At 36.2% G+C, this 13,192-nt stretch overlaps 1 protein-coding gene across 5 annotated transcripts in view; it reads right to left on the bottom strand.

Annotated features, from left to right (window-relative positions):
- The window catches only part of LOC124297244 (facilitated trehalose transporter Tret1-like), a 67,818-nt gene that overhangs the window by 26,602 nt on the left and 28,024 nt on the right, over positions 1-13,192 (bottom strand). The window contains exon 1 of one of the 5 annotated variants that reach the window (XM_046748098.1): positions 6,266-6,487. The exons of 3 other annotated variants lie outside the window; for them this stretch is intronic. The gene's annotated coding sequence lies outside the window, so the exon portion shown is untranslated. Of the gene's footprint in view, positions 1-165; positions 233-6,265; positions 6,488-13,192 lie in introns of those variants that run through there. One more of the 5 variants, XM_046748081.1, reaches the window with a different exon arrangement.

Genomic DNA, 13,192 nt, shown 5'->3' on the forward strand with positions numbered 1-13,192 from the left:
ATTCTAGAATAGAATAGTATTTAATATATCCACAATAATATTGGATGACAGAAGAGAGAAAGAGAGAGAGAAAGAGAAAGAGAGATAATATTACGTTTATAGAAAGATGCGATAATTAATGAATTACAGTTTGGTTTGAATATGTGCTATATAAACTGTACTTACCACAGAGAACAGGTGTCAGTTTAGAAGTGACTTTTTCACCTAAAGATTCCTATAATATACTCTGTATTTCATTATATAATCTATAACGATGTGTTCCACGTGTGTCTACTGTACTGATAATACGATAAATTATTTCTGATAATTGATACAGTAGCTACAATAGATAATAGATTATACCCATAATGGTCATTTAATCCTCAGCTCTGTATTCGTGTCAGTTTGTCACTCATGAAACTGCTTTGATTTAGTTTATTGGGACTGATGGAACCAATTCCTGAAAATCCTAGGCTTCAAGTGGATTTTATCGCAATTAATGAGAAGACTCGAAAGAGAAGCGTCAGGTTATCTTATACACATACTTGTATACCTGACGTACGTAGAGAGTGAAACAACAAACCCCTCATCATTTCTGAACAATTTATTTCCTTGGGTTAATTTTTCTGAATCAATATAATTGTTCCAGATAAAAGACGGGCGTGAAGAGGCGACGTCCGTCCGGATTTGAATCCTCCAGCAGAAGTTCCGAAGATTAAAAATAGGTTATTTGTATGATGTTATCAGGCATTAATGCAGTTATAAATAATGACCTCACTCGCTTCTTTTGTCCGTTGCCTGCATTCCGCAATTGTGTTTCTTCTTTCTTTCTTTTCAATCTGTTGGCTAACTGGAAAACGGCTTTTGATATTTAATTCTCACAATACACATACCGCAGCGCGTCAATAATTTATTATTGTCTCGCCAATTTCAACGATATAGATATACAGGATGTTAAATTGTTTGGATGCTTTGCGCATGGCAGACCGAACAGGCTGCACCATTGTTCAAGTCCCTGCCTATTATAATTATTATTGCGACGAGAAGCGTACAGCAGGTATTCGTCGTAGTGGTTTAGCTCTATTCGTTTTACGTAATCAGCGCATCATGGTTCTAAATACATATGCATCGCAGAAATTCTGTGATCGTACGTAACAGATACCATTAAATTCCCCGACTACTGTTGCTGCTGAGGCATAACGAGTTTGCAGAATGATAATCATCTCGTTTATCGCCTTGACCTTCTTTTTGTTATGGTAGCGTGCGATTTGGGATAATTTTCAAACGCCCTTGTTGAATTAGGAGCGTTTACGTGACTCTTCTGGAATCCCAATGAAGCGGGAATACGGAAATGACTAAGATTGCGACCCAGAGGCATGTAGGTAGTAGTGTGCTTTCAAAGAAGGTCCAGTGCAGACAGGGTCAAACGTGACTGTACACTGAGGAAAAGATTTGTTTTAGTTTAGAACGACTGTTTAGCGGGTGGTGAAAAAATATGAAAGTAACCAACTTTTTCCTAAGTCGTCGTTATTGGTTTTCGTGATAAAAAGTATTTAGTTGCCTTAAGTAAAATGTTTTTTTTGCTACCTACAAACTAGCCGTTCTAGATCTAAATAATCCTTTTTCACAGTATGAAAGAAACGATTTGTTAAGGCATTGGCATTTTATAGTTGATTAAACTAAGACGAGTAGAACGAATATTTTTTCGAGCTAAAGGTATTTGTATTAATTAAAAAAATTGTGTGTATTTTTAAGTAAAATGTTATTCAGTTTTTCAGCTGCAAAATATTTTAGACAAAACCATTATTTTACCAAATTGTAAGGTGAGTGTAAAAGACTAATTTTCTGTCTGTATATTAGAGTGGTCCAAAACCAAAATTTTTTTCCTTATCATCTCAAAACCTTTTAGGTATAAAAAAAATTCCCTCCAACGCGCAGCTCGATATCTCAATTCTCCACTAAGCTCAATGAATTTTGAATGATGAATTGAATTTTTTTGGAGGGAATTTTTTTTTGTACCTAAAAGAAGGTTTTGACACAATAGCACTTGAGAAATAAAAAAAAAAATTTTTTTTTTGACCACTCTACCGTATATAGAGGATAAAAAAATTTTATTTAATAAAATAAATATGAGACTAAGTGTTTGAATAATTTTAACAATTTGCAATAGTATCTATCGATCACATGGCATTCAATTGCACGAAAGTTATGCGAACAGACGAAAAATGGTGGTCAAATTTTTTGTGTCATCAATTCAGTGACGCATTGCTTTCAGTAACGCAGGGCAAGGAAGGGCGATTTTGAGCGTGGTATATGATTATGTGGTGCCCTCACAGCATAAATTATTTTTCTACGAGCTGTAACAGCGGATGTCCCTCGCAAAAGACAAACATGGTTCTCTCGCCGGAGATGTGGGAATAAAAAAAATTTGTCGCAGCTGCTACTCAGTAATAGTGTGACGTATTTAATTTTCTTCCTGCTCGACCAAGAGTTGGAATTTACCTTGTGAAGTAGATGCATTCCGCGGTTTGTTACGTTAGTGCTGTTGTGACAATTTTTCCGTAGCGCTTCACAGCGGTAAGCTCTTGCATCAGCGTTTTCCGAAACAACTGTGGGTATGACTGAAGTTTGTCTTATCGATATTAAACCACTTGGTCAGCACACTTGTCTGGAAAGTGCATTTATTTTGGTGAAAATTTTTATTTTTCATAGTTTATGGCACTCTGAGGGAATTATTATGAGGATGAAGTAGGAATGTCCGAGATTTAGTAAACCATTATAAACAAAATATACTCTTATTTCGAAAAGGCAATTCCTTGAAAGACATATTAAAATTATCCAATACTGATGATTATTTACCATAAGGCTTCGTTACGTTAACGTTATTAACTTCAGTCTGATGAATAACTGCAGTTTCAGTCAAAATGGACTTTTTCTAATTTCAACGAATCTTTAATTTCTTGAATCTGAGCGTCCCAGCCTTATTTGAAGGATTAAATAAAAGATATGTTTTTCCAAGTTCTAAACAGATGTGGTGCAAACTATATTTTGCAATCACAGAGCATTATTGAATTGTATGGTGAAAAATAATTTTTTTGGCATGTGGAAACAAAAGGAGAAGTATGGAAACAAAATTTACAAAGCTTGATACGATCCAAGGTAACTTGATGGAGCATGGATGACTGATTACCATCTAGATTCTAATATCTGGAAAGTTGATTACCTACTAATTGCTTTCAATGAAGATAACATGAAATGATAAGACCTGGCCATGCATGTGAAAAATAGGTAATTGTCACTGATCGGATCGGCAGTTCCAGATAAGACTAGCTATCAAAAATGGAAAATGATAAAAAAAACTGTTCATATCATTGTGTTCCGATGTAAATCTTGATTGCACCGACACACGGCTAGCATACTAAGATACAATCAAATTTTTAACATTGCGATGCAGTGATTTTCAAACACCTGTTAAGATATGAGCATGATTCCTGCGGATAAGTATCGATTATCTATATAACCTTTCTATTGGACATTCTTGTTTTTGATACAAGAATCAGGGTCACGTATGTAAGACTTTTTTGGCCCATCGAGTAAAGCCCTGTTGAGACTTATCGAACATCATTAAACTATACATACCTGCAAAACCAGATAAACGTATTGTGAATACTAGCATCGAAAAGCAGGTAAGTAATCAGAAAACATACGAAAAATTTAGATAAGTAATAAACTATATTTTTAATGATGTAATCGTACAGTATTTTCAAAAATTATTTAGACAAAGAAATTATAAAGTTACGCAAATGTGAAAATACAATGCCCGTTTCTTTATATTAAGATGAATTGAAGAGAAGAAACAATGCGGAAATAAAACTAAATATCTGAGTTATCACCTATTTTATCATCGTTTCTAAGAAAATTAACCGTATCGTGGTTTTATTAATTTCGACACCTGATAAATCGTTTTCTATGGACTACGACCGGCTCAATTTTTACCATTGATTGTCCTTCGTTTGCCAATCTTTGCCATATCTCTATTTTCGTTTGCCCTTTTTTACTTCAGAAGTTATTGATTCTCAAAAACCATCTTCACGAATTTGACTCGAATTCGCAGTTCCAGTAAAATTTGTAAAGATGGTTTTTGAGAATGAACAATTTCTTAAGTAAGAAGAGGGAAACTAAAATAAAGATATGGCAAACAAAGGCAATCAATAGACAATGATGGCAAAAAATGCATGGGATTCGGTGTATGTTGGGGGGTGAACTCCGTGAAGTTAATTTTCGAAAACAAATAATTTCTGAATTAAGAAGGGGCAAACGAAAATAAAGTTTTGGCAAACATTGGCAATCGAAGGACAATCAATGACAAAAATGTTTTTTGATTTGTCATATATTGGGGGGTCAAGTTTACTTCGGTCTAAAAACTCCATACCGTTGTAATTTTCGCCGAGTGAACCCTTTTGTCGAACTGGGAGAAGTTTTTGAAAAAATTATGACCGAAAAAAAATTAACTCAGTCCAGTTGAATATTTAGTTATTCCTTTTGAATCCCGTTCTATAAAAATCGGTCTCACTAAAATAAAAGCACACTTTTTTGTGGGATATAATGAGAGAAACGGAATGTTTCCTTTTTTAACCTGGCAGAAAGTTCTTATTCATTAAATTTTTTACTTTTTTAGCACCGCAAACGTCTTATCCTTTTTTTTACCAGTCAACTATAAGTAAAAAAATAGAAATGAAGAATCATTTTTTTACATTTACAAAAAAAATTTGTTAGGGTTGATTCACTGTCATTAATGATGAAAAAATTGCAATCGTAGTCGACAAGTGATAATCATTACGATTTTTGATTTTTTTTTTCCCGAGCTTGAGAACTTCTGCACTAACGATCCGGAAATAACAATGACCAATCGATGTATGTAATTTCTGTCCAGTTGAAAAATCTAAAAAGAAGGCGATAGCGGGTTTAATACGTCGCCATCACTAGAGATTATTTCTTTCGTTACGCTGTGCAGAGATTGACGTACTGAGTGCATGTTTCTGTGCTAAGCCTTTTCGCACCGCGTGTCGGACGGGTTAAGGTGCATCGGAAACTATTTCATAATAATACGTTTTACGTAAATCATGGAACAGCATTAGATTTTAACGCGTGAGAGAACATATTTGTTTACTCCTACCGAGCTTAGGCAATCTTATGTCGGGCCAGTAAAAGAGATGTCAGCATCTGAACATTGCGTCAGCACCTAAATAAGATAGAAAGGTTCGCAGCGTATGCTAAAAATATTTTCCTAACATGGGAAGGAAACATGGAGGAAAAATTATTTCTTGGAAATGAACAGAGCACTTCCTGTTTGTTTCACGATCTCAACGATGAAGTTCTCAGCGTATGATTCGTCATTCTTTTTACTTTACTACTGCTAGACGTCTAATCGGTTTAAAATTCTTCTAGCCGATATTCACATATTAATTTTTGTTACGTGTAACGAAATACATTTTAGATTTAATGTCATATTTTTAGCACTCCCTTGCGAAAGATAATCGCAAATTACTGTTCTACATCAGTTGTTTTTTATTTGGCTTATCCAATTCAATTCCTTGCTCTTCATTTTTTTAACTAGCTTATGCAGAAAGAACAATTTTGGTGGGAATGACGAATAAAGCCAATACTCAATAATCACATTTGAAGTTCTCTATTTTCTTCGTTGTTTAACTTGGACCAAAAGTTGTTTATTTATTTTCCGATCAAGTTTATTGAGTTGTAAGTCTTGTCAAAAAATAAAAAAATTGTTAAATCAGCAGTGCACAAGTGAAAATAAAGTTCATCGAGTCGATTTTTGCTGAATAAATTTTTTTTTTCAGGACGAAAAAAAAAACCGCAATTTCATACGAAGTAAAGTTACTGCTAGTAATCTTAGAAATTTTATGCATCAATGTTTCTTTTTTCCGAATGATACTGCTTGTTTGGTTTGCAGTGAATGTTTGTTCAGTATCGTTGTGAAACTTTTGGTAAAAAGTTTTTTGTCATTGGCCGAGATGCTAAAGGAAAATTTCATCACGTTTGATTTTTAAAATATCAAATTACAAATTTTTTTTTCCATTTCAATTACGGGTTCCAAGGAGATATTGTTTCGACGGAATTCAACTTGATCGTACTTAATCATACTTTCTAAACCGTAATTTTGTATTTTTCCTCTTATTTCTTGTTTACTCCACACTTCTACGTTCCATCCGTATGCTCTAATAACTAAACAAATTTAACTGGAAAACATATTTGAAAGTATACGAACCGTAGAGATAATCTGGTAGATTTTGCAAGAGTAAGCAAAACCGAAAAGCTGCAGTTGATTGTTGTGGAAGTAAGAAACCTTGGTTCGCAGTGGAAAAAATTTGAGTAAAGTTTATTTGTTTGATGGTACAGATTATTCAATTAGAGTCATATTTCACATATGTACACTTCACTGACTGAACGAGTTTATTTTGTTTATTTAATGCGAGTCAGAAAATGTTCTACGAGAAAGAGTGACAGCGATGATAACGGATTGAAGACTGGTTATTGAAAATTTTTTGAACACTTGATCTTGATTTGGATGATTGAGCCCAACAATCACGGCTTATCAGAGTACTGCGTCACGTGATAAAGTCAACGTTATGCCACGTCCAGTTTTGGAGTAATCAACTGTCGCATTGAAAATTAATGTAAACATGCGTATACTTCATATTAGGCCTTTTTTCTTAAAAAACTGATTAAATAAAAGTAACTGCACTTCTTTATTCATTTTTGGTATTTATTCTTATTTGTAAGTACACTGTATTCGTTGTAAATCACAACTTTAAACACTTTTAAGCGTAGGTTTCCTGAATGATCAGTAATTCTGGTATGTGTAGAGAATTCTCCAAGTTTGGTAACCACTTTAAAATATCTTTAAAAATATGAAACCAACCTGACTGTGTATGTGAGTTTTTCACATTTACTATATTTCGAATAACGATCACTTTTTCTAACAGTTGCAACTTGTCAACCATTAATTTTTGAAGAAGTACGTTTTGTAAGCTTTTCGAAAAATACATTCTTTAAAATGATTGGATATTGAGGTTGTTTGTTTATGGATGTTTTCATTTCTATTAGAAAAATGAATTTTTCTTCATTCGGTCAGCGTAGATTCTGTCTCAACAAATTGGATCGTGGTTTTTGGCCGACAAAAATAATGGCATTCTTTCACATTCGACGTCTTATCCAAATCATTGCTACAAGATGGAGTTAAGATTTACTTTAATGATTTTAAATTGTGGAAAGATAAATGTGTACGTTACAAATACTAATTTTTTTCGGGTGAAGTTTCGACTATGTGTGTGACGTATCATGAGAAAAAAATCGTATTAGCCAACAGTTTTGTTTGGAATACACACATTATATTAGGGTGCGTTGATCTGAACTCTTTTGCGATTATTAGAGGGGACGTATGTATGAATGTGAGAAATTCAAAGAGTCTTCGTAATGAGTCGATTTTTTAATTCAATTTCGAGAGGTGTCCCAACAATGTTGCATTTTATGTGTAAATTAATTTATTCGTACACAATAAATAATGTAATTCACTGAGAAGCTGTTGGAATATTCAGGACTTTATCATTTCAATATCATGCAATAAGTACGAGTTCAAGTTTTTGTTAGCACCTATTTTAAAATGATCGGAATTTACGGTAAAATAACTAACTAATAAAGCGAGTGAATTCACACCTCATCATTTCACTTAGGAAGCAAAGTGGAATTAACTGAAAACGCTTGTTTCTGTTTACTCGAATTGATATGTATTCATCGTATTAATTTAAAATCTAAGAGCGAATTTACATTGTTAGGGGTAATGATTGAGAGCTCGGACTCTAACATCTGTTTTCAATTTCGTACAAGTTAATGTAGACAGCCTTTGTCTACCTGAACAATAATTCCTGAATTGGAGTAGGAAGAAAATATATATTCCGACATTCGAGAGCATACTCTAATCCCACACCTACGTTGACATTCAAAGAAAGTCGTGCCAGCGGACTAAATATTAATTTAAGTATTAATTTATTTTTCATGAAAATTTACATTATTCATCATGCACAAATTCAAAAGTAATACAGTTATTTATTGCATATTATTAGTATTGCATCATCACAAAAACTTTGGCAGTGGGTATTTTGGTGAATGAATTCACAAAAAAGTAAAATAATTGAGTCGTCTCTTACGGAATTGGGTTGAAAAAATGTTTTTTTGCGGAAGGATAAATGAATTTACTGCTAACGTTTAAATAATTGTTCATTTCGAAACACGCAGAAGAGTCCAAATCAAAATATCCTAGTGCATATACAGGGTGAGTTTTTTATCTTGGCACGTCGAAATACCTCAAGAAATACGCATCGTACAAAAAAATTTTCAGAATCAGAACTATTTGATCTCGAGGGGAAAAATTTACTATGTGAAAATCAACCCCCCGCCCCAACCTCTGAATGCGGGAAGGGTAGTAACTTTGAAATTTCGAATGGGAACCTCTATTTTTCATTGCAGATCCGAATTCTACATGAAAAAATACACAAGTTTCATTTGAAATTTTTTTAAGATTCGAGACAAATGACGCTTGAATCGCGAAACACCAAATTTTTGATTATTCCAAGGAAGGCGCTGCGGGTGGCAGTATCGGTACTACAAAACTTTGAACAAAATGAGGTCCATCTTTGCCATCGGAAAGATTACGCAGATATGTCTCCTCCCCTCTTTCTTTCTGAGTATTGCTAAAATGTCAAAGACTGCGGCAACTGATTTGGAAATTTTGCATTCTGATGACGACGAAAGTCTAAAAGTATCCGGCGATAGCAACTGGAGAAAACCCGGACTTCGGTCTCTATACGTCATCACATCGCTCATTGGGCACAACACAGAAAAAGTGGTTGATGTTATTATAAAATCACTTTACCGTGATAGTTGTAAACAATGGGAAACTCGTTCTGGCATTCAAGAATATGAATGGCTGGCAAATCACGAAAACGAATGTCAGACGATACATAACGGAAGTCCCGGTAAGATGGAAGTGGACGCGATCCTATAAATGTTTGAAAGATCTTGAGATTAATACGGAGTCAAATACAGGTGTTACATTGGTGATGGCGATTCGAAAACCTTCAAAGCCATTTTAGAGTAACAGCCATATTGAGAAGACTTAGTAGTATACAAACAATAGTGTACGGGTTAGGAGAGGATAGGCTCTAGACTACGTACAGCGAGAAAAAAACGTCGGTCGACATGGAAAATTAACAGAAAAACTTTTTGAAGAACGAGCGATATATTGTGGAATAGCAATAAGAAGTAACAGTGTCAGTTTCACATAAATTAAACAAGGTTTTTATGGCCACTTATTACCACAAATGCTCGACAAATGAAAGCCTGTAACACAACTTTTACCCAAGCGGAATTGACAGTTGGTGGAGGTGGCAAAAAGCGAAAGCTGAGGGCTTATACGTACAAGATTATAAACATGAATCAGCTCTTCATGCCAATGTCCAAAAATAAATTTTGCCTATTTATCAAAGCTTTTCTGAAGCAACGTTACTGACGAGGTGTATCGGTGGATTTACACACAACGCGAATGAGAGTACGTAATAATATGAACAATCTCATCTGGCCAATAACTCTCGAAAATAATTTTAACGGTATTGAATTTTGCTGCAGCAAAATTCAAAGATGGATGTTAAGGTTATTTATCATTTTTGAAAGGGTTGGACGTCGAAATCAGCGAACCAGTAGTGACCGTTTACAGAGGCGAAAACGTTCGCTGTGTGCGTGACGCGGGCATTCATATGGAAAAACGATCAAAAGAAGGTCGAATTAGACAAAAAATCATAGAGCAACAGAAGATTGAGGGGAACGCTGCACCAGAAACTTCATATTCTAGCGCAGGGAACTTTTAACGGTCATACTCACTGGTAATTCTTACAAAAAGGCATTGAAATCTTAGAGACCGTTTTTCTCCTATTTCGTTTTTTCTTTTAGTATTTTTCCGCGCTTTCTGACCGACTGAAATTTGAATAGCACCTTCATTATAAGCGTCATTTTCGGGCCGTATTCGGAAGTTATTGGTAGAACTAATTTCTTAATTATTAAATAACAAAGCTTCGAATCCCAGTGAAAAATCTATGTTTTTACAAAAATGTTCGAATTTTATGCATTCGTTTTCCTTTTTACTCCGCGCACGGTCTGAAAACTACGAGTCCTGGGAGCATCCCAGTGAAATTCGACTCCAATCGGACCAAGAAAACTCAAAATATCACTGCAATACTACTAACTTTATACGATTAAAAACAGTGTTTTTCGATACTAGTGCGCGAATGTGCCAAGGCGCAGCACGAGCCCGGAGACGAGTCGGCGTTTGGGTAGGGCGCGTTCGGGCAATTGCCCGGGGCGCCAAATCTATGGGGGCGCCGGTGCCTGGTGAATAAAGAAAGCGAATAAAAAAGGAAGTAGATTAGGGAGCCGTTTCTGTTTCTTAGAAAAATGGTCCTTTTTGCGCAACGTTAAAAAAAGAAAATCGAACGAGAAGAACTTACAGGCATCTGTGTCTCCAACGAAAGCTTGCAGTTGATTCCGATTGTGACACAGTAAATTTATTGTACAACGAAGCTCATTAGTCTCAACTATTATTTTCCCAATAACGATATTACGCCAATTTCCGTTTCAACCTTTGTCAAGCAGCGTAATATTCAGGAACTGTATCCGAATGTGCGGATTGCGTTCCGCAGTTTGTACGCTAGTCCCGTAACGGAAGCCAGTGAGGAACGCAGTTTTTCAAAAGTTGAATTCAGAAAAACTTCCTTACGATCAACGATTGCACAGTCAAGGCTCACCAACTTAGCAAAGCTTTCGATTGAACATAATATTGCCGAAAAATTATATTTTGCTGATTTGGTTCTAGCGTTTGCTAACAGACACAACTGGAAAGTAAAATTTTGTCAATCTATTACAAAAAAAAAGATACAAAACAAAAAAGAGCTACAATATTCTTCTAACCTAAGTTCTGTAGTAAACAAAAGAAGATTCGACGCAATAAAATATAAAAATCCAATTACAGAAAAAAAAATGCAGAGAAGGAGTTGCAAAAACTTTCTACGTCTTAGTCGTTCGCTCTAGGTAAAGCTGAAGAAAAGTCTTAAGTATTCTCAAACGGGTTCGTCAATGTATATCCGCGTGAATGGATCCAGCAGAACGCTGCTAATTTGTCCTCTTGGAAAGGGGCGCTGTACAATCTTGGCCCGGGGCGCCAGTTATCCTAAGACCGGCACTGCAGCCCAATTCTGTACTGAATACCGAACACAAATACGTAACATGAATTGAGTTCCATGCAAAACGACAGGTGTTCTATCGATTCTTGAAGACTCAAAACTGTCATTTACCCAGCCATAATGACTTATTATTCTATAGGATCGTGTGTCAATTACCAGCAATTGCAGGTTCTTCTTTTGCAGTGCAATTATTGCATGAAACTCAATTGTTTTTGCATATCTGTGTTTGGCGTTGAATATAGAATAGGGCTATTATCGTCAGAATCGCGCCAGTGATGCGTAAGCTTGGAGAATAGTCAAAATAACTGACACATATACACGAAAAAGTCACTGTTTCGGGGTTTTGTTGATTTTGCTGACTTTGTTACATCCCATTACTCATAAATTATCAAACTCCGAAAGAGCAATACGCTATGTTGCATCGCTTCGGGGATATGTTCAATTTTTGTCAAATTTAACTGGAACTTCCTATTAAGGGAATTACAGCGTCGAAATAGCTGAAAATGCACTTTTTCAGGAATTAATTGAGAACAAATGTATGCCAATAAAAATTTGCTTCGGTGCAACGGCGAGATGACTTAAATATAAACTCGACAACTTACATTAAGTTAGACCTTATTCTTCACTCAACCTGAACGCAACTAAATCTAAACTGTCGTAAATACTATCCTAGACTCGACTCGATATGACGAAACCGTAATCAGATTAAAGACAATCTCAATTGTAACTTAATTCAACTAAAACGAAGTCTGACCGATACGCAACTCAACACAACACAAACTCAACCATAACTCAAACATAATCGAAACTCGAAATCGTGAAATTCGCAACGCAACCGCTACTAAACCGACCCAACGAAATTCGAATCGTAATCATGCTTTGATCAGAAATCACAAACGCTAACTCAATCAAACGCAATCGCAACGCATCTGAACTCAAAACCCTCAAAGACTCTACTCGCTAATTCGAACGAATTTCGGCAACTCGTGACCTACACGAGAGGCGACACTGAAAAATACGATACCGCGATTCGACCCTGTATAGCGGAATTTGGGCAGTACGTAAATTTAAAACGAAAAAGATGCAGTTCGAAATAGTGACTCTACTCAAAATTCCGAACATAGCAAAATTTTCTCAACTCCATAACGCGAAATTCAGGCTATGGTCATCAGGCAAAAGAATCGGCAAACGAATTTCGAGTATTTTAATTCCGGCAACGCAAATCCAAAATGCCTGTCCGTCAATCGGCAAGCTTTACTCAATTTCACTCGAAATTTGATCGTAAGAATATCAACAGCGTTTAACGTTCCACATCCAACGCACGAAGTCTTCAACCTCTTCAAAATTCCTTTTTGGCAACATATTCCGCAAGTTCAGAAAAACGCAAACTCATTATCGAAAATTTACTCGAGCCACTATCTCACGCAATCGCCAGAACTAGAGTGATTTCAAAATCGACGACCTGCCGCAACACCGATCTCGGTACGCTACTTTCTACGTGACGTCATACCCGCAAGAAGACGCAACAATTGATCTGTCATCGATTTCGTAGATTGCAGAACTCGACGCGGACCTGTCAGAGCATCGCGACGCAGAACCAAACGCTCGAGCGCAATTCTGTCCTCGGCGCAACTGTATGATGTTTCGGAGGTGAGCGGGGTGGTGCTGCCTCATCCCTAGTCGGTTCATCGTAAATTCGGTGGTCAGCTGTTGGCGGGGTATGCAGGGGAGGCTGCGGTGCGCCGGCCATCAGCGGGAATCGCGTCAGTCTTGGATTCCCGCGATGCACGAATCTTCGTTGGCTCCCCCTCCGCAGTCTCGACATCCTTTCTTCGAGATCGTCGCTATTTTGCCACTCCGTAATTTGCTTAAATTCGTTGCCGACTTCCTGCTTGATGGTGTTG

This window comes from Neodiprion virginianus, chromosome 1, assembly GCF_021901495.1.
Source record: "Neodiprion virginianus isolate iyNeoVirg1 chromosome 1, iyNeoVirg1.1, whole genome shotgun sequence".
Lineage (NCBI taxonomy): Eukaryota > Metazoa > Arthropoda > Insecta > Hymenoptera > Diprionidae > Neodiprion > Neodiprion virginianus.